The 22,555-nt window shown below is 40.3% G+C and overlaps 1 protein-coding gene across 22 annotated transcripts in view; it reads right to left on the reverse strand.

Moving 5' to 3' along the window:
* Positions 1 to 22,555, reverse strand: part of ZMYND11 (zinc finger MYND-type containing 11) — a 120,552-nt gene that overhangs the window by 74,491 nt on the left and 23,506 nt on the right. For 11 of the 22 annotated variants that reach the window (XM_084859270.1, XM_084859264.1, XM_084859257.1 and 8 more), the window contains exons 2-3: positions 14,432 to 14,501; positions 7,495 to 7,579 (exon numbers count right to left, since the gene is read on the reverse strand). The gene's annotated coding sequence lies outside the window, so the exon portion shown is untranslated. The remainder of the gene's footprint in view (positions 1 to 7,494; positions 7,580 to 14,431; positions 14,502 to 22,555) is intronic. The other 11 variants (XM_084859274.1, XM_084859272.1, XM_084859265.1 and 8 more) reach the window with 1 other exon arrangement.

Below are 22,555 nucleotides of genomic sequence, written 5' to 3' on the forward strand. Positions count from 1 at the left end.
GAAGCTGCGGCTTCCAGTTTTATAGGTCTATAAGAACAGCCAAAACTAGGGTTTCTAGGTTCTGTGAGAAATCTCCACTTTGTGACTCTCAACGTCACCTGTAAAAAAGGAAGGAAAAAAATAAGACAGCTGAAGCTACAACAATTTTACTCGCATTTACAGTTGAAAATACTATCCAATGTGTGATTTTTTTTACTGCTGCAAGATCATAGGTAGGAGGAGAAATGGGGGTCCTACAGTAGAGTCGATGCCACAAATTTCAGCCAAGGCTTTACCATTACTTTCTGGCTATAGTCCCTATTCACACTGTAGAAGAATGCAACTGCACAGTACATTATGTGCATGGCTTTCAATGTGGGAGATACCCCACCTCACACACTGTATGCATGACATACTTGCATCACAGCACTTGCTGAACTTCTCAGTGGCCTATCTCATCCCTTCTCCACCCCCACAAGCGGACTGGTGAGGTGTGTGCGCGCACGCAAGCGTGTGTGAGAGAATGAACAAGACAGGGAGAGAGGGAGGGAAAGTGTGTGTGTACAAACAGAATATATGTTTAGAAGGTGGTTGTGCCATCAAGCTTATTTCTTCAACAACAAAAAAGCCACAGGCCAGAATATCACAGTTCTTTAGTAACTCTACTTCATAGTCTCTGGCATATATTGTTTGTACAAACAGATGAGGTGGTAAATCTCTCTCTGGATTGTATCATTTCAGAGTGGGGGAAGGGGGTTACGTGGTTATATCCTCCTACATACAAAACACACAAACTGAATAAACAAACTAAAAATCCTTGCACACAGAAAACAAGATGTCAAGGGAAAGGCTTCCAACTTAGCCTTCTCTTTGGCATACTTGTTTTCTGTGTCTAAGAATGTTTTCTCTTGGGATAGCATTCTATCTTGTGAACCCTCATCTGCTGTTTGAAGCGGTACACTCCTGACTCGGGTTTACCACCTCATCTGTTTGTAAGAACTAGGCTCAAGTCCTAGCTCATAAATTGACTGGGTTTGGGCGACATGATAACCCAAGATGGGTTAAATAAGCCACCATGGCTTATTTAATCCATCGTTGGTTATTGTGTTGTCTGTTGGGCATTTTTTAATCCACGATGGTTTATTTGGACAAAATAAGCCACAATAACCCATGGTCTGCAGTAAGGGTTTTTTAACCCACCATGGGTTATTGCATCATCTGGCACTCACCATGGCTTATTCCAATCATGGACAGAGTCGCCTGGCAACAGCAGTCAAAACTATTTGGCCACTCTGCTCCACCTACAGAGCAGTTTTTCCAAGATCTGGCAAGTAGCCGAGGGACAGCCTTCCCTGATATGGCACTACAGTGACAAAATGACAGCTTTCCCTGAGTACAATAACTGTTTTGTGCTATCGTGCTACCCCACTACAGCGAAGTTACACAATGACAGGCTTCCCTGATCACTACTTTGAAACTGTGCAACTTGGGAAATAGTGGAATAGGGAAAGAACTGGTCACTTTTTCATGAAGAAGTGCAGTTCTGCAATAATCCACATAGCATCTGGAGGCTCCGCATGAGGGCACCCCACTTGTGCAATTTTGTCACATTCCAGCTAACTGTCAAGGAGTTATAGCTCCCACCCCCCTTTTCCTCCTCTAGTCACTTTTCCATGTAGAAGCAAAATGGCTATGAGCGGGGAAATGTGTAATTTTGCTTTTGCACAATTTTGCTTTAGTGCTAAAGTGTTACAGCAAACAGAAGCAGCTCTGCCAGCAATGGGAGGGGGGTGAAAATACACAATTCCCCTGTATCGCTAAAGTACTATAGCAATTTTGAGACAATAAAGCCTTCATGTAGCGGGGGGGGGGGCTTTTGCACAATTTCACTTTAACGCTATAGCGAACAGAAGCAGCCCTACCAGCTATGTTTGGGAGTGGGGTGTGAAATGTGCAACTCCACTTTACTGTCATAGTTTTTGGATAATAGCTATGGGGGGGAGATGTGAAATTGAGGGATTTGGCCCAATCCTGCAACCCTCCAAAGGTTTATTTGTGCCACCCCCCTTTTGTTGCACCGAGGATTTTCCCTCCTTTGGGGTAAATTTGCAGAGTTTTGATGGTGCAGGGAGCAGATGCTGCTGACGTATCTTCACAGCTGTAGAGCACTTCACTGTTTTTACTAGAAGGAACCAGGAAATTGTTGAGAGAAAAACACACAGCATTGCACTCCACTAATGTAAGGATGAGTTAGCAATGGTTTCCTCCTTGCCTCAAGCATTGCCAAGAAGAGGGTTATAAGGGGGATCTCAAACATAGCTGCTTATAAATGCTTTTGGGGGCTGGCAGTCAGTACAGTTGCTGGGAGACTAGGTTGTGATACCTTGTTAAGAGACAAATATATGAACCAGGGCTTAATTCTCTACATTAAATATGCCAAACCTTTGGCATTCTTGACAATTAAATATTTCTCTCCTAGAGTAACAAAAATATAGGGTTTTGAATCCGCAGAAGCTAAACTTTCATTTGTCTGCAAGTAAATTTTCAGCTTAGTCACTGTGAAGAAAATCTCATGAGCATAATGCTGTGCATTCTAACCAACGAAACACATTCACCAGGGGATGCCCCTATAGCCAAAGACACACTATACTTTAAGTTCTAAATTGTGCAGAAGTGAAGGGAACAGGAATGCAAGAGGAACTGGAAGGCATACAACAAGGAAACAGGCTTGGAGTGATAGGTCTCAGCATTGGGAAGGGGGTCTGAAATACAGTATATGTGGGAGGAAATAGGAAACAAACCCAATATTTCAGTCTGGTTTCAGGCCAGGGTACAGCACTGAAATGGCCTTGGTTGCTCTGACTGGTGACCTACTCCATGTGAAAGACAGGGGAGCGCCACTCTGTTGATCCCCCTGAATCTCTCAGTGGCTTTTGACACCATTGATCATGGTATCTGACTGGATTGGCTTTGCAAGGTGGGAGTTCGGGGCACTGTGTTACAGTTGGTTCCACTCCTACCTGTAGGGCTGATCCCAGAGAGTGGTATTGGGTGATTCTTGTTCTACCCCATGGCTATTATGCTGTGAGGTGCCACAGGGTTCTATTCTATCCTCCAAGCTGTCCAACATCTATATGGTGCCGTTGGGTTGGGTCATTAGGAGTTTTGGGGTGGGGTGTCACCAGTACGCTGATGATGCTCAGCTCTGTATCTCCTTGTCATTGGAGTCAGCTGAGGCAGTGAAGGTGCTGGACCAGTGCCTCGAGGCTATAATGGGCTGGATGAGGGCCAATAAACTGAAGTTAAATCCTGACAAGATGGATGCTCACATAACACCAGTTTTAAAGGAATTGCACTAGTTGCCAATATACTTCCGGTCAGAATTCAAGGTTCTGGTGATGACATTTAAAGCCCTAAGCGGCTTGGGACCTTGATATTTGAGGGAGTACTTCTCCCTATATAAGCCTGCCCAAGGACGGAGATCTGTTGGAGGAGCCCTCCTCTGCATCCCACCAGTGCAAGACATACACTATGGTGGGGCATGAGAGAGCCTTCTCTGCTGTGGCACCCCGGTTGTGGAATGCCCTCCCCTTGGAGGCCCAATTGGCACCTTACATTAGTTTCATTTCAGCACCAAGTTAAAACATGGCTTTTTACCAAAGCCTATGAGAGCTAAATGCATTCCCTAAAGTTGCGCACTGTTTTAACTGCCATATTGTTTTAGATTTTTAATGGTATTAGCTTGTTTAATGGTTTAATATGCTTTTAGCTATTTAAATTATTTATTGCTTTATACTATTTAAATTGATTTTATCTGCATGCCACCCTGAGATCTTAATGATATAGGGTGGGATACAAATGTTTTAAAGACATACATACATATATATATATATATATATAGACACACACACACACACACACACACACATATATATATATATGGAGGAGATCCTAGACAGACTGGACAGAGCATCAATCGGTTTCCAGAGAAAATATTTGGGGGGGAAGCGGAATCATATACAGAGGGGAAACCCCTTACTTTGGTATGGGAGACCAAACAGGTAGGTGACTGAGATTCAGACTATCTACTCTGGGTGGAAACTGACCTTCAAATGGCTCTGCTCAAAGGGCCCTCCTAAATGCAGTTACCCGGTCCACAAAGACCTAAGTCTGTTTTTGTTTTTAGATTGGACCAGAACTCCTAATGAGAGTCTACATTTGTCAATCAAGGTGAATCTCATCAGTATATTTTATTATTGATACATCCAGCATTGTAGCATCCCGAAATATGCATACAGGACAGGGTATGTCTTTTTCCAGAAATATGCACTACTCATTTTTTACCGCTGCGAATAGAAATGAAATAATTCTAAATCTGTAGTGCAGGTGCCTTTTGAATAAGCAACTTACACTGAATAACCTGAAAATACAGACAAGCATGTCCAAATTACAAGCAAAGTTTTAACTTTATTGTTTTTCTCCATTGTTTTCAATTATAATTTAAATTAGAAGACAAACAATAAACCGAGCTTTTTATTGAAGAAACAGCAGTAATTAAAACAGCTCACAGCTCCAAACTGGAAACTTTTATTCATCTGCTGTTAATATCTGGCCAACAGCCAAAATGAAACTGCTTGCATCTGCATTGTGCAATGTTTTATTGGCACTTTTTGGTAGAATATCTACTATAAAACATGTTAAGGGTAATAGGAGACATTTTTACAGTGAAAAAAATAATTCTTTATCCACAAATTCATGTTGTTCACGGACTAACTCCTTGCTGTTTTGAAAACTACTGCAATGGCCATCATCTCATCTTCCCATTCCTTTTTAGACAGCTCTATTTGGTGTGAATTATGGAGAACCTCCCAGGATGATATAGAATGCAGTTTAACAGCAAGGAATGAACACAAAATGGGCAAGAAGAAAATGAGCAATGGGGAGCCTTAAAAATTAGATCTGTGTCATTAGCCATTTAAAAAGGCCCACCTACTTTTGTTTGTAAGAATTCCATCAATTTGGCCTTGTGTTGTAAGGTACAATATAGCTACCACAAAATGGAATGAGAAGTAAGCAAGAAACAAAATGCCAAGACCTCAGCTTGTGTTGCCAAACAGAGGCTGTAGCTGACACCAAAACATACAACAGAAGCTGTATCTGTAAGTTCGTACATGCTTTGTTTGAGTACAGATTCTCCACTGTCGGACTCCAGCCCTCTAAATCGGTTTAAATTGCAGCAGCAAAAACAGTGATGGCACCGCTACTGCTGAGACTAGTGGAAGAGAACCTGGCAGCTTTGTCCTGCTTGTGAAGAAACTGTTCCCTTGCTACATACCACCAGATTGTAGCTTTGCGCTATGCCATTGTGACTATGGGAACAAGCCCTGTGCTCATGCACTCCCTCCTCTCTTCTCCCCTTTTCCTTTAAGTAGTCACTCCCTAGTTTGCATCAAATCACAGTTTACAGTTACATTCGATTTTAATTCTGGTTTTCAATCCTAGTTTACAGAATGAACACAAGCCACAATTGTCAGTTTGTAAGTAACAGCAAACTATGATTTGATCAAGCCACCTTAATTACGCACCATGGTTTGGTGTTGAGAAACAGGAAGGGATCTCTTCCTAATCCCATCAGAGCTGTATAAAGCCCACTGCATAGCAGAGCAGGAGTAAACCCCATTTAACATAATAGGAAACTGTGCAGCAGCACCAATGGTCTGTTGTACGCTACCACATGAAGATGATAGTGGGTTCCAGCAGCTGTGTGAAGGGATGTGGTCTTTTATTCCAGGAACTTATTATCTAAGCAAAATAGCTCAAGAGACTGGGCTGCCAGTTACTGATTAATTTCTCAGTGGACAAAACTTAGTTCTTACCAAATTAATATGACACCGCAGACCAAATCTTAGTTTTTCTTTACAAACATATTATCTTTGTCCTAGCCTATGATTACTTTAACCAAACACTCACAAACATGAAAGCGAGAAACTTTCTAACAAAGGCCAAGACTCTTCAGCTGCTGGAAAGCTAAACAAGCCTCTACAATTAGATGGCAGACAACTCTGTGTTATTGAAATGATAGCCATGTGACAGAATAGGAATGAATAAACTATTCAATAAAATCATTTCTCTCAACATTCTCAGCACTTTACCCATCACTGAGGGGTAAATGAGATGATATAAGATAATAAGTAAAAACATAATATTTTAAAAATCTCCTTCTAGTAGCAGTACTTGTAGATGTAGAGGTACTGCTACATGACCTTGATTATAAATTACTCAATAGCTACTTTTAGTTTTGTTGCTTCAGAGAGAGCATAAGTGTCAGAATTGCTTTGCATGCAGGAATTCCCAGGTTCAATCCCTGGCATTTTCAATTAAGAAGGATCTCAGGGACAACTGTGAAACACCTGGGGAACTGGTACTAGCTAGAACAGATAGCACTGGGTTAGATGGACTAATGGTCTGGCTCAGTATAAGACAGCCTTGTAACTTTGAAGGATGATTCTGCTAATTTCTACCTAATCTGACTTCTGCTCACCAGTAACAAAAGCTATCATAGTGGTCAGAGAGTGCTGCACCAGGACTTGGGGGACTTGGGTTCAAATCCGTAGTCAGCTATGAAGCTCACTGGATGACTTTTAACCAGCCATTGTCTCTCCACCTAACCTATCTTCTGGACTGTTGTGAGGATAATGAAGGGAGGGAATCATGTATGCCACGTTAAAGATGAGATTCAGAGCTCGTGCCTTGAAATGCAGACTAGAAATATTTTAATAATAATAATAACAGCAACAACAATAATAAATGCAATTAAATAAAGATGCTACAATTATTCTATGAGCGGTACACATTCTTATCAAGCTGCACAGATGTGCATAGTTATTTATAATTTTTATATATACAGAACAAATACAAAGAACAAATACAAGCCACAACTGAAGAAAACATAGTACTAGTGCATAGTACAGAATTTTTGTTTCTCCATGATTACAAACCAAAGTCTTTTTTCTATTTCTAGCAGTTTTTCATATGCATGGAGGTCATGATTTCTCCCAAAATTTATAAAATGCTATTTATTTTGAAAGGCAGTCACCCGAGTCTTGTTCCTCTTGTAACCTGCCATTATACTTATATCTTCCTCTTGCCATTATACTTATATCTGAAAGCCTGATTAACCAACTGTTCACATTTGGTATGCTCACACCCTTCCACATTTTAGCAAATCTGCTACAATCATAAACTGATTTAGGAAGCAATCCTAGACACATTTACTTGGAAATAAGTCCTACTGAATTCAATAAGGCTTAACCTCTGAATAAAGTTGCCTAGGACTGCACTGTAAGTCAAGATCCCCATGTTTCAAAAGATCTGGAAAATACTCGACCACCAGTGCCACTAGAGCATCTGGCAACATGTATTCGGTAATATCACGTATTGTTTTTAGGATCTCAGACCAATACTTTCTCATTTGCAGGCAACCACATGGGTAAACACATGTTCTTGGCACTCTACCTTTTCCAACAGGTACCAGATCCTACACCAGTAATTTTTCTCAACCTCCGTGGGGTTGATATCAGCTTGCATTGAGCCTCTGTCACTGTAAAATATATAGAAAACACACATCCTATTTTCCATATATATTGCCAAGAATGCTCCTTTACATCGTCATGTTCTTTACCCGATTGCGTCACATAATTAATTTCTTTCTCATTGAGACTTATTAAAATTTCATACATTTTAGATATATTCCACCAGGTTCCAATAAAAATATTGTTAACTTTCTACTCTGTTCTGATGCATTTGTCCATTATAAAATGCCTTACTTGAAAGTATCGACATAGAAGTATCCTCGGACCCTGTTAGTCTTCTGGAATATCTTGATAGTCTACAAAATTCTCATTCCTCTAAACTCTATCCATCTTGTTGGAGTTAACTCAACCTATTTATCTGTACCCCAAAAGGTTCACAAGTCGAAGCAGTACAAGTTTAATGCACATAGTTCTATTTAATAACAGAGAATGCTGAGTAGTTATGAATAGTATACTATTTAGTTTATACCACCTAGATATTCAAAATTCATATGTATAGTAGAATTCAAGATTGATAAATCGGGAAGTGCGGGTGGAGAATCAATAAAGCAAATGGCCACAATCTAACAATCCTGTTCATCTGCATAAGAGACTAGATTCCCCCCACCCTTTTGTTCCCAGTTTCTACCCACTCCACCCACAACCTGATTTGGTTTCAATAGGTTTCTAAACTTCTCTGAACTGGAAAAAACAAAACAAAAACACTTCTGAGATGTGGAACATGCTACTCATGTTTGGAAAAAATCCAACTATGCAAACAGGTTAGGCCTGCGTGTTTTCTGGATTGCTGCCAAACATATGCGGGGGGGGGGGATTAAACAAAATATTGTTTACAAAAATTAAAACCCCACAAAATTAAACTGTGTTGAAATAAAAATGAGAAAATGATGGAGAGACAAGAACACACTACACCAGAATTCATTGGCAATGCCTGTACCAATAAGATTAAATTGGAAGTCTCGACACTGTGTCTACATAAAAAATTTGTTTTAATATGCTAACCAAATATAAAAGAACAGTGTACAGAGGATAAAATTCAGGGCAAGGCTATAGATAAAGCTCCATGAAGCCAACAATAAATGAACTTTGATATGGGTTTCCATAAAAGCTAAATAAATATATAGTTTCAGTTAGAAGCTTTTACTTCTACTTTTAGAGATATAACACAATATCCTTTTTGGTATGTTAATCTAAACATGTTAAAAATAAAATAATGCATAAACTGTATCTATACAATTTATAGCATAGCAATATCCATTCCTTTTGAATGCCCATGGTCAAGCTGCCAAAGAATAGTAAAGGCTATCATCTATAGGAGTGGATATGATGGATCTATGTTAACTGCTTTTAGCACTGTAACAACTGAGCATGTGTAAGAAAAGCTGGTCAGACTTTTATAGTTTAATTCTGCCCAGAGCAGCTATTTCATGAGTGATGGAAGGGCCAACTTAGAGCATTTTTCATGATATATGCAAATACTCCTATGGGAATGATGATCAAATAGTCTCCAATGACAAACAAGAGGGCCTAGGCTATATCAAAGCTTATTTGCTTGGTGATAGAAGTTTGAATTGTACAAAACACACATCGGGGCCCCAGTCTAGACTGTTGGGCTTGCACACGGCCCAGCTTCATATCTTTGCGTATCTATAAAGCTCACTGGATCATTTTGGACAAGTGAGCACATGATTTGTATGCAAGGGGCCCTAGGTTCAGCCCCTGGCATCTCCAGGTAGGGCTCCAGGGAGCTCCAGGTAAAACTCCTGTCTGAAACCCTGGAGAACCACTTGCTATTCAGTGGAGACAATACAGAGCTAGAAGGACCAATAGCCTGACTCAGTATAAGGTGACTCAGTATGCTACCACTCAGAACTCCTTAGAAAAAGGCCAGAAAGTAAAAAAAAACAAAACAAAACTGTATAGCTTCATACACTGTATTTCAAGGTAGTCTGCAGAAACACAAAGTTCACCTTATCTAGATAATGCCTAGATAATGACCACTCAGTTCAATCAACTGATCAAAGGAAAGGGTCATCCATCCACCAAACCCAATGCAAAGACAAAGCAGCCAATACTTTTAAATGCAGAGGTGACACTAAAATATTTTGGAGTCCATCATTTTTAATGGCAAATTTCTATTATATCCATTATAAAAAGCAAAGATAATCATGTTGTTGTTGTTCAGTTGTTCAGTCGTGTCCGACTCTTCGTGACCCCATGGACCATAGCATGCTAGGCCTTCCTGTCCTCCGTTCTCTCCCGGAGTGTGCTCAAGTTCATATTCATTGCGTTGGTGATGCTATCTAGCCATCTCATCCTCTGCCGTCCCCTTCTCCTTTTGCCTTCGGTCTTTCCCAGCATCAGGGTCTTTTCCAGAGAGTTTTCTCTTCGCATTAGGTGGCCAAAATATTTGAGCTTCAGCTTCAGTATCTGTCCTTCCAATGAGCAGTCAGGGTTGATTTCCTTTAGGATTGACTGATTTGACCTCCTTGCAGTCCAGGGGACTCGTAAGAGTCTTCTCCAGCACCACAGTTCGAAAGCATCAATCCTTCGGCGCTCAGCCTTCCTTATAGTCCAGCTCTCACAGCCATACATTACTACTGGGAAAACCATAGCTTTGATTAGACGGACCTTTGTCGGCAAGGTGATGTCTCTGCTTCTTACTATGCTGTCTAGGTTTGCCATAGCTTTCTTCCCAAGGAGCAAGTGTCTTTTAATTTCATGGCTACAGTCACCATCTGCGGTGATCTTGGAGCCCAAGAAAATAAAATCTTGTCACAGCTTCCATTTCTTCCCCTTCTATATGCCAGGAAGTGATAGGGCCAGATGCCATGATCTTAGTTTTTTTAATGCTGAGTTTCAAACCAGCTTTTGCACTTTCCTCTTTCATCCTCAACAAGAGGCTCTTCAGATCCTCTTCGCTTTCTGCCATTAGGGTGGTATTGTCTGCGTATCTGAGGTTGTTGATAATTCTCCTGGCAATCTTAATTCCGACCTCTGATTCATCCAACCCGGTGTTTCTCATGATGTACTCTGCATATAAATTAAATAAGCAGGGTGACAATATGCAGCCTTGTCATACTCCTTTCCCAATTTGGAACCAATCGGTTGTTCCATGTCTGGTTCTTAATGTTGCTTCTTGACCCTCGTACAGGTTTCTCAGGTAAGGTGGTCTGGTACTCCCATCTCTTTCAGAATTTGCCAGAGTTTGTTGTGATCCACACAATCAAAGGTTTTAGCGTAGTCAATGAAGCAGAAATAGACGTTTTTCTGGAATTCTCTTGCTTTCTCCATGATCCAGCGAATGTTGGCGATTTGATCTCTAGTTCCTCTGCCTCTTGGAAACCCCGCTTGTACTTCCGGTAGTTCTCGGTTCGCATACTCCTGAAGCCTAGCTTGTAGGATTTTGAGCATCACCTTGCTGGCATGTGAAATGAGGGCAATTGTGCGGTAGTTTGAACACTCTTTGGTGTTGCCCTTCTTTGGAATTGGAATGTAAACTGACCTTTTCCAGTCTTGCGGCCACTGTTGAGTGTTCCAAATTTGTTGGCATATTGAGTGCAGCACTTTAACAGCATCATCTTTTAAGATTTTAAATAGCTCAGCTGGAATACTGTCATCTCAGCTAGCTTTGTTGTTACTAATGCTTCCTAAGGCCCACTTGACTTCACTCTCGAGGATGTCCAGCTCAAGTTCAGTGACCGCACTATCATGGCTATCAGGGACATTCAGATCTTTCCTGTATAGTTCTTCTGTGTATTCTTTCCACCTCTTCTTAATCTCATCTGCTTCTGTTAGGTCCCTGCCTTCTTTGTCCGTTATCATGCCCGTCTTTGCACAAAACGTTCCCTTGATATCTCCGATTTTCTTGAAGAGATCTCTAGTCTTTCCCATTCTGTTGTTTTCCTCGATTTCTTTGCATTGTTCATTTAAGAAGGCCTTCTTGTCTCTCCTTGCTATTCTCTGGAACTCTGCATTCAGTTGGATATATCTTCCCCTTTCTCCCTTGCTTTTCGCTTCCCTTCTTTCCTCAGCTACTTGTAAAGCCTCATCAGACAGCCACTTGGCTTTCTTGCACTTCTTTTTCTTTGGGATGGATTTTGTTGCTGCCTCCTGAACAATGTTACGGACCTCCGTCCATAGTTCCTCAGGCACTCTGTCTATCAGGTCTAATCCCTTAAATCTATTCCTCACCTCCACTGTATATTCATAAGAGATATGATTTAGGTCATACCTGAATGGTTTAGTGGTTTTCCCTACATTCTTCAACGTAGGGAAAATCATGTTGGCCATAAGCAAAATTCCAAAATCCACATTGGTGTAATACTTTTAGGGTGCAATCCTATGGAGATAGACATCAGCCTCTGAACTCAGAGGCTGATGCCTATCCAATGCAGGGCAGACAAAGCACAGAGGAGATCCTTTCCTCCGTGCTCCAGCTGCCCTGCATTTGAAGATAGATGCATGTTTTCGCGCATTTAGCCATGATTTCAGGGAGGGGGAAGGAAGGGCTCCCGAGACCCGATAGGAAGCTGTCTAAAGCAGCTTCTGTGGTCTCCTCCCCTCTCCGTCCCTGGGACTGCCCCCTTTTTGCCCTCTCCGTGCTCTGTTTACGAGCACAGAGATGATGACAAACCAGAAGGAACCATGCTGTCTATGAGTGGGTGCAGGCGGGGACAGCAGTTTCTGGAAGTCAAGGTCGGATGATCTCGGTTCCCAGAAACCAAAAAATCCTATGGCTGTCCAGACAGCGTCTAGTGGCCAAACTAAAAGATCACAAAAATGTGCAAGCTTTTGAGATTTTCAGATCTCTTTATCAGGCAAGATGTTACAAAAAGCAGGCTTGGGGAGCAGGGGAGAGAAAAACCTCACTTGATATTTAAGTCATGGTGTCTGCATGATCACAGTGCTGAGATGGAACGGGAGAGGAAGAGTCTGCAAACATTCCAATGAACTCTCTAGCAGATGATGTCATGGTTTCAGGTTTTACCTGGAGCTGCCCCAAGGGCTACTGGGATGAAGAAAGCAAGGTTCTCCCATTTCTGAAAATATGAAATCCAATTTACTCAGAAATCTTTCCATTTTGGACAAAACACAAAGGCTTCTTTGGCAGTGGCAACAGAGAGAAAATATGTATCCTTTATATTAACAAAGCTGTAGGTGATTTTACATGCTGCACTAGGTAAAAAGGTCAATAGAAGCCAAATTGGGTAGCTTTACCTAGCAGTAAAATCAACACAGCCTTCGTAAGTATGAAAATTAATGGCTCCTTTAAGCAGGTGCATGGGCATAAGGGTGGAGCAGAGCCTATGCTTTTTCCCTTAAAAGCAACTTCTTGTGGTGAACTGCAAATTTTAAGAACACTTACAAAAGAGGGGTATTAAAAGACCCTAGTGACTCTTTAGAGACAAAAAAAGGCCAAAAGGTCTCTCTCTCTCTGCAGAACATACCATTAATACAAGCTCAGACTATGTGACAAAGGGGAGGAAGGCAATTCACATTCTCCTGATAAGACTAAAATGTAGGCATCAGCCAATATACAAAATGATACTTTGAAGAACATTGTTTCAACATCAGTATTTCAATACCAAAGAATAACATTGTGAAAACATGTTTTGTAGGATGAGAAGTGTGCCTGAATGGACACATGGGGGAAAAAACTTCCCCAACTTTATTTAGTTTATTCCCCAACAGAATAAGGGCACAATCCTATCCAGATAGGCGGCCGCCTCCGAACTTGGAGGCGACCACCTATCCAAAGCAGGGAAGGAGAAGCACGGAGGGGATTGTTCCCTCCGCGCTTCTCCTGCCCTGCATTTTTGGCTAGACAACCAATTGCAGCTGTCTAGCTGCAGGAGGACGGAGCGGGGAAGGAGGCTGTACGACACACTGGATGTCTTGTACAGGCATTTCCGCCCTCCCCGCCCCAGAACACCTCCAGACACGCCCCTTTTCAGCCACTCCACACTCCTCTTGTGAGTGCAAAGGACGGCTGAAAAGGGGGGGGGGGGTCCGAGGATGGTTCCCGAAGAACCAGATATCCTATGGCCATCTAGCCTCTGTCTAGTGGTTACTTAGCTTAGTTTAAGCTAAGTAAACTTTATTGTCTCTATGGCAGTTGAATAGACTGCTTAATACCCAGCATAGTGCTTCTGCTGCTTCTACACATCTTTGAGGATCTTGCCTACATTGTATTGGCAGTAATTGAACTATATGATGTTTTCATCCCCTGCTACAGAAATTTTCCTACACACATATGGTTCTCTTTTATTATGACAATTTTCAGTCTACTTCTATCAATCACATTGACAGTAGTGTCTCATTCTTTATAAGATGCCCCCATCATATGTGGTTCTTTGCATGCTTATATTTCGATGTGGTGCTTTATGTTATAATATTCAATGACTTGGATGATTATTGTTCTATTATTGTGTATTACAGAGTACAGTATATTTGTTTTTATCTACACAAAAGTTGTATGCCTCAGCATCTCACTGTCTACAACAGTAACATTACAACTGTCACCCTTGTTACTTATGCCGATTCAAACAAGCAACTTCTTTAATACATGCTAATGAGGAAGATCCCACCTTCTCTGTCTAGAGCACCCTGGCCTCTGTCTCAACACCGAGCTTGCCTCCAGAAACTTGCCTCCTGCCCCCACCCCAGATTCATGGCCACTCCAGGCTTCCAAACTGTATGCACCCCCTAAACAATGGTAGTCTGTGTTGAACTGAAAATGCTCTGCAATTAGTAGGTAGACTTTAGCAATTGAGTTTTATGTGATTACTTAACCCTAATTAAAGGGTAACTCAAGGTAACACAAGTTATGCAACCATAACAAGAATAAAAACACTTACTTCAAAGATTGTCAGGGGCTTAGGATGATGAAGGTCAAAGATTTATGTAGACTTCAGAGATCCTGGGATACTAGACAGGAACAAGGAGAGAAAAAAATGGAATCAAATGACAGCCATGAGAGTTTCAGAATTAAGCAAATTACCTCAACCTGCAATCATAAGGCTCTGACATATCTGCTGTCTTCATATCATATATCTCTTCTGAGCGAACTGCATCCTTCAGTCTATAATACTTTTTGATTTAGGCTGTCCAGATGTATCTGGTAGGAAGTTCATCAGCAAGGCATGAAGGTGATGGCAACCCCTGCTGCATATCCAAGTATCTGGTACTTTGAAGGTACCCACCATGGCTAATAGGTGTTGACAGACCAGCCCTTCATGAAACTGTCTAATCCTTTTTCTAAGGCATCTAAGGTAGTGACCATCACCACATCTTGTGGAAGTGAATTCTCATCAGTTATCTGCTGCATGAAGAAATACTTCCCTTTTATATATTATATGTCACTTATTCCAAAAGTAGGACAAACCTAAACATAATCTTAAATCCTTCTGCATGAACAAATAAGTGCTTATCAATGAACAAAACATTAAATGCACCAGCACTTCCTCACAAAGCATGAATGGGGGTGTCAATGGATGGCTTAAAGGAGATTCTTAGTGTCAACGTGAACACATGAGACCTTAGAAATATCAGACAAGAATTCAGTCTGTGTGCCACCATCAAGATCTAGTAAAAGGAGGAAGCTACAGGGAGATCAACCAGAGCAGCAAAGGATTATAAAAGAGCACGTCGAGCTGCCTGACCTCTATAAAAGCTTCCAGATCAGGCTTGCTCACATATCGCAGCAAAGGACATTGCTTTAGCAGTATTGCTGCTACTGCTGGTCCCTGTGTTAGGCTGCCTTTGCTTCTGCCTTACTCTATCCCTAATTCACCTCCCTACAGGAACCGGGTCCAACAGCTGTCTTATTTCACACAAGCGCTTGTGACACATCAATTTTACAAAAAGGCAAACTTTTCATTTTTAACTCTACCACAAGTAGAGAGAAGTCTCTTTATATAAATATCCCAATATAAACATTTCGGAATCTGGCATTGTCAGGTGGGTAAATACAGATGTAGGGCATAGACAGTACTGGGCAAGATAGAAGAGAGGTCTTGACTCAGTATAAGGCAGCTTCATATGCTGAGGGCATCTGCCAATTGGGCAATATATACATATAATTAATAAATGAAAAAAAATGTTCATAATCAGGACACCAAAAACATTTTTCATGGTGCACAGATGAAGTATTCCTAATCCCACCTCCACACCACTTCTTCAGTATGTCATTAACAGCCTACAGTAGCGTCAACAGTAACATCAACCCACCCTGTTGTACTGGTAGAATGTCCTGGCATGGCTCACAGTGCTGGCATAAAGTCACACATCAGAATCATGTTGCACTGATACAGCAGCAACCCTGCCCCCTTCTGCTCATTTCTGTTAGTACAGTAAGTCACAGTGTTGAGCATTTTGCTTTTCAGCAACTCTAACATGCATCTCATCACTGTGTTTCAAAGTTGAAACTAGTGCTGCCAAGCAAAGAGCCACTGAAGAGAATTGTGATGTTTTCACACCTTGTTATATGGAAAACTACAGTTCCTGCTAGTATCAAAACAAAGTTAGAAACCAACACCAACAGGATGCTTCATGCAAGGGCAAAAGATGGTGATAGAATGTGAAATAAAACCTGCTTTAGTTTACTCAAAAAGAAAAGCAATCCAACAATGGAACAAGAACAAGTTCTGGTTTCAAATAAGATTTAAAATACCTCCTAAGGGAAATGGAAAATTATGCTACTTCCAACACATCATCATCTCTACTACAATTATTATTAAGCAGCTTTGGTTTGTTGTAGGATAGTATTTCATCCTGTTGCCAAGTCCATCCTTTTGCCAGTAGAGGTGGCTTCTTAAAACAAGTGTCCAAGACTACAACAGACAGCCTTTTTGTTCAGTGTTCGTACACCTTAGGATTTGCTTTAGTGTAGCAGTGAGGCTGTATCCTAAGCTTCTTGTTCCATGGAAGAAGTGGCTGTTGCTTCACATAATCAGCAAGGAGAGAGAGGGAGGGACACTCCCAGATGTGTGCAGGTGTGAGAGAGTGAAAGAGGAAGTGCTTTTGTCTGCCTTTTGCAGCAGAACAGAGGCTTCTCCTCGGCTTTGGACTATAGCCATTTACTGGAGGGAGAACCATGTTGGTGTATATATTTGAGAGCATGGTGCACATGTGCATACACTTACAACTAAATGTGTCTTTGGATATACACATGTGTTGTGCACATTTGCCAGCCGCTCTGTTCAAAGAACAGCAAATGTCTTTTTGTGAGTGTATGGAAAAGAGAATGAAGTGGAGGGAAGGAAGTGTGTGCATGTGCTTGTGTGAGTGAGAGAGAGAAGAAAGAGGAAGGGAGTCTACAGAGACTGTGAGAAAAAGGCAGAAAGACTATACAGATATGTGATTTTTTGTGCAGCCAGAACAAAGCCGAAAAAAAGATAATTAAAGATATTCCCGGCCTGACATGTACTATTGTTTTTCCCCCTATTATATGTGTTTTTTCTATTGATTGTAAGCTGCTTTGAGGGCTATTTGTTGGCAGAAAAGCTGAATAAATGAGGAAATAAAATATTCAAGAACTTGAGTACAGGGTAAGCTTGGCATCTTAAGAACCCTGACTACAACCATGATCATAATCACCTTCACATGCAAGCAAGTCCTACTGATTTTAATGGCTGTTACTTTTAAATAAATGTGTCCCCAAAAAGGACATTTGAAGTAACTGGATCTAATAATCTATTCATGTTAGGGCAGAGATGGAAAAGTATTTTGGCATGTGTGTTATAAGCTACAACAGAGCAGTTGAACAGTTCCACTCTAAGGCACGTCCCACAACAAAAATTGGAAAATTGATAGGGAATGCGCTATGTGCAAAAAACACCAGGAAGGAAAAGATCCCAAAGCGCCACTGGGTATGGTCTATAATAATAGTTTATTCATTGTGCAAATCTCTAAAATGCTCTGCTCAAATACTAGAGTTGGGCACACAGGCCTTCCGTCTCCTGGCCAGCTATGCCACTATCTCCCGATGCAATTTGGCCAGAGCTACAGTAGACAACCTGGTGCCCTCCTGATATTTTGGACTACAATTTCCATAAGCTCCAGCCAGCATGGCCAATAGTTCAGGTTTATGGAAGCTATAAAACATCTGGAGACCCTACTCCTGTTTGGCTTGAGCAACCCAAACGAGATATAGGAGAACTTAATATGGAGACTTGGATGCTAAAAAGTAGGATGGAGGAATAATGATCGAACACGGAGATCTGCAGCCACTCCAAGCTTGGACAGATGCAACAAGAAGCTATATGTAGAGAACAACCAGCTGCATAAAAGGATTACTACCACATTTGATAGAAGTAGAGAGGGCAGGACAAAATACATGACATTTGGACCACAATTTTTCTTAGTAATATTCGATGAGCAAGATGCTAAAAGCACATGCTCTCACTTCACACTTAACTGACACATGGGACCTATGGAACAGAATGTTGCGATGACCATTAGGAAAAATGTTGTAGTCCAAAACATCTGGGGGGTCCCAAGTTGGGAAAGGCTGTTTTAGATTATAAACCTGAAGGCTGGAACTGTCATACTACTGATATTTGTAGGCTGCTCTGGGAGTCTTTTTTTGTTACCCTGGGTAACACTGATTCAAAAAATTAAGTAAGACAACTCCATATCCATTATGGGCAAGCTCCAACACCAATATTTTTAATTTATTCATTCTATGTTTATCCTCCAAGGAGTTCAGGGTAATGTACATAGTTCCCCCCGCCTATTTTATTCTCATAACCACTTTGTGAAGTAGGTTACAGTGAAAGATAGTGACTGGCCCAAATACACCCACTTAAGTTTATGACTGAGTGGAGCTTTGAACTGGGGTCTCCCTGGTCCTGTTCTGACATATAAATACGTAATGCTCTACCAAGGTTAAGGCAAGGTTACTTACGAATAGTTCTCCAACGCTGCCTCTGCCATTTTCACACAGATTTATTTATTTATTTTGCAGATACAGGAAAAAATGTATTTGCATAGATCTTTCTTGGCCAGGTTCCAGTAACTTTAGCACATAATTATTTCAATACAGTTTCCCCTTACAAGGTGTTTGATTTCATTTTTGCTATATACATCTTTTTTTAAAGAAACTTTATATTTTTAGGTGTATTTTAAGTTTTTGATAAACTGCTTATTTTTAGATGTTGTAAGCCACCCTGCGCTCTTGAAGATAAATGGGGCAGAAATAGTTTTTAAAACTGTGCATGGGCTATTCAAAATGAAGTCTTGTATATGGAATTAACTATCCCTTGCACTGGTATGTAAGCAAACACTAATGAACCACGTAACTTTTAGAAAAGCTCCCAATCAAAATTTAAAGACTCCTAGTAAACTGAGGAGTTTACTGTAACAGGAAGAACTATAATATAATGTATTATACTGTAACAGGAAGAACTATAATGAATTCCATGGAGTCTTGATCACTGACTTTTAGTCACTGCACATTTTAAGGAGGTACGAAGAACATATTTTGTAACTGATATAAATTTCTTGTGTGTTATTAATATGCAGTTCCAGATCAAAGCCCCTCTCTCGTCTGTTATTTGGGTTTAAGATATGGGTAAGTGAATAGTAATATCTGAAATAACCCTAACCTGAGCAATAAGACATTAGACAGTTTCAGTTTCTGTTGTTTTAAATCTGTTACTGTATTTTAAAACTTTGTATTGCTGCTAGGTTTTATTTTGGTTTTTATTTTATACTGTAGTTTTAGACTTTTAAACTTTTATATTGTATTTTGTCATGTTTTATTTTATGGTTTTAATTGTTGTGAACCACCCAGGGACCTTTGGGCAGTAGACTAATCCAGTGTGATGACCACCTTTAGGCTATAAAGTTTCCTCTTGATGCAAATCACTTTCAGGCATGCAACACAAACCTATGCACATTTACTTGAAGGTAAGTCACACTAAGTTCAATGGGACTTACTCCCTAGGGCACTGGCAACTTTAGTTATACTTTCACATTTAAGACATAAACATAAAGCAGCTCGCAGAATAAAATATTAGTATTAACACAGCAAATTACTGGTAGTTCAAAACAAAACAGATAACTTTCAGTTTCTCAAATCCAAACCTCTCATTTATCATTTGAGTTTTTCATACATTTGTAATTGTGGGAATATGCACAGCATGTTGTTCCTACTATTATTCAAATAAGGATCTCAATACAATACATACCGAAGTGGATCATGCAATCCACCATGTGAAGAGAAAAGGGCTGTTCTTTGCCAGCAATGGTTGCCATGTACAGATCTGGGACTGCATGCAACACCCATTTAATTAGACCTTTAATCTTGTTGTGGCACGCGCAAAGCATGTATCCTCGCTCATACACTACTGCTCTGGATCAAACCACTATCATTAAGGAAACGTGTAACCTGGGCAAAAAGCCAAGACACATAGACAACTAACTGCACAGCTTACTTCCAAAGAATAGCTTTTCAAGTAGGAAGTAGCTAAATACAACTGGATTTGCTTTGTAAACGGATTTTGCATTTTCGAACATCATGACGCATCTCCTGATTTACATTAATTGATTTCTTTTAACCTTTTGTTCATATACTGTCACTTGTATTTGTTTTCTAGATAACTGCCAATAGATAGGACCATATGATGAATCCTACTAGGCCCATAGCTATTATTTTGGAGAGTAGGGCATGTGCTTTGCAAAGAGAAGTCCTAAAGTTCGGTCCCTAGCATCTTGGGAAGCAGGGCTGGGAAAGGCTTTGCTTGAGGACCTGGAAAGCCAATGCTAACCTGAGTAGACAGTATTGGGTTGATGAACCAACTGTGTAACTTGGGCTGCAATTCTATGCATACTTACTTAGGACTAAGCCCCACTGAACTTAATGAGACTTACTTCTGACTTGAGTTGCATAGGATTGTGCTGCATAAGTAGGTTCATGGGAAAGGTCGCCAGATATCTAGGTATTTTGTTTGTAAAAAGAAGCCTCTGTCACAACCCTATTTGCTTTAAAAAGATAATTGTTAAATAGAAGAAAAGCCAATTATGGGGAAATACATAGATTTCAAAATATAAAATGTTCAACCAGCTAAATAAAATACTGCAGGGCAAGGGAAAGCATAAAACTATTTCCCACCAAGCCACTCGCCACTCCTGATCTACAAGAACTAGAATCCACTTGCCATGTAAATTCTTCATCTCCCCATTTCTATAGACATTTTAAATGCTGTCAACGCCTGTGAGAACTCTAGTTTGCAAACCTTACAAAATCAGAACCATGGCATCTGGTTTTGTGTGACTCATATAACTTAAATCTGACATATCTTGTTATTTAAAACATTTATGGACTTCTAATCATATTAGATTTCATGGCAGTGCATACGTATCACCGACAGCTATGAATATCAAATAAGATGCATGACATGCACCTGGTGAAGTAGGCTGCAGCCTATGAAAGGCTGTGAACCTTTCATTGCTGTGCTGATTACAAAATGATGCATATATTTCAATTGTAATTGAGATGTAGTGACTTTGGCAGCCTTTTTGGCTTTAAAAATTGCCATTTGTTCAGAGTACTATCACAGAAGACTGATTTAGACACAAAACTATACATCCTTTAATGCTCTACGGCTAGCACGTTTGGTTTCGTAACACATTTTGTACAGACTTTGCACAGCTGCCCAAATTAAATTTTAATTGGCCACTTAGGCTTCTAAATACCTTTTGGATAAATGTTATCCAATATTAATTTGCACTCAAAATTTAATCAGAAGTGGTAAAACAATGCCGCTCCAAGGGCAAAGTTATCCTGTTAAATAGTAGGTGTCAACCATCTTGGCTTCCACCCTTGGTTTTAGGGTCAACACTAACATGTACCGCTTATGTACAAGCAGATTCAGATTCAGCTGATCAAAAAACATTTTAAAAACCCACAAAACCTGGGAATTTTCCCTGACTGTAACCACCATACATATAATGTCATTTGTGTTTGCAGGGGGAACATGCACATTCATCCACCATGCAAGGATAGTACCAGCCCTAGAAGCTATCTGAACCGGGGCCAAGATGTTTTTAACAAGAAAGCATCACATTTACAAAATATATTCTTCTAACGCTTTTTATATCTCTTTACATAGACTCTTTCTGTTTTCCCTTCTTTATTTTGTCCTGTTCCAATCCATGAATCTTTAATGGTTACAATTGTGTCCTCCATCTTTTTTCCTTAATGCATTCTTCCTCCCTTTTACACTGGTAAAGGATTCCCTTATATGCCACGCAACCTCTGCTTTCCCATTATAATCTTCTGAAATGCCACCTGTTCTTTGATACCTATTAGCCTATGTGCCACTTAGCATTTTTGTCTCTTTTGTGCACAAAAATTGAATTATTTGGAGAGGGGGGAAGGTTTTGCTGTTTTGTGCAGCAAGCAGTACTGCACTGCAAAAAAGCCAACATTCATATGCATCTCTGTGTAAATAAATAATAGTCATAACACCCAGTTGAAACTGCAGAAGGAATTCAGAATAGCAGAATGCAATTACCCAGCCTGGAATCTAGCCAGATCACCGAAGCTGACATTCCTGTTCTAGTGAGATCTTTGAAAGTGCAGTGATTAGTTACAATGCTTTACATAATTAAATGAGAATATGAGTGAACATTCAGACTGGAATTTAGAAATATCTATCACCAATTCATTATCTACCAGAACTGCAAAATGGTGCCATTTTAGTGATTTATCTTTAATAGCACCAGCACTAAAGAACTAAAAATACATGAACTGGAGCCATTGTTTAAATACATGAGGAAGCTGGGAAACAAATGCTTCATAAAACACACACACACACACACACACACACACACGTTTTCCCCCTGTAATTTGGGAGTTGCTGTAAAAAGCAGTAAATCAGCAACCTTATCGTCAAATTTTATTAATACAGCACAAGATTGGCACAGTAATTACTAGGAATAATTTTACTGGGTAAAATCCCAGGGATACAACTGTT

Source organism: Heloderma suspectum, chromosome 5 (assembly GCF_057233095.1).
Source record: "Heloderma suspectum isolate Gila_16-S chromosome 5, 16-S_ref, whole genome shotgun sequence".
Taxonomy (NCBI): domain Eukaryota; kingdom Metazoa; phylum Chordata; class Lepidosauria; order Squamata; family Helodermatidae; genus Heloderma; species Heloderma suspectum.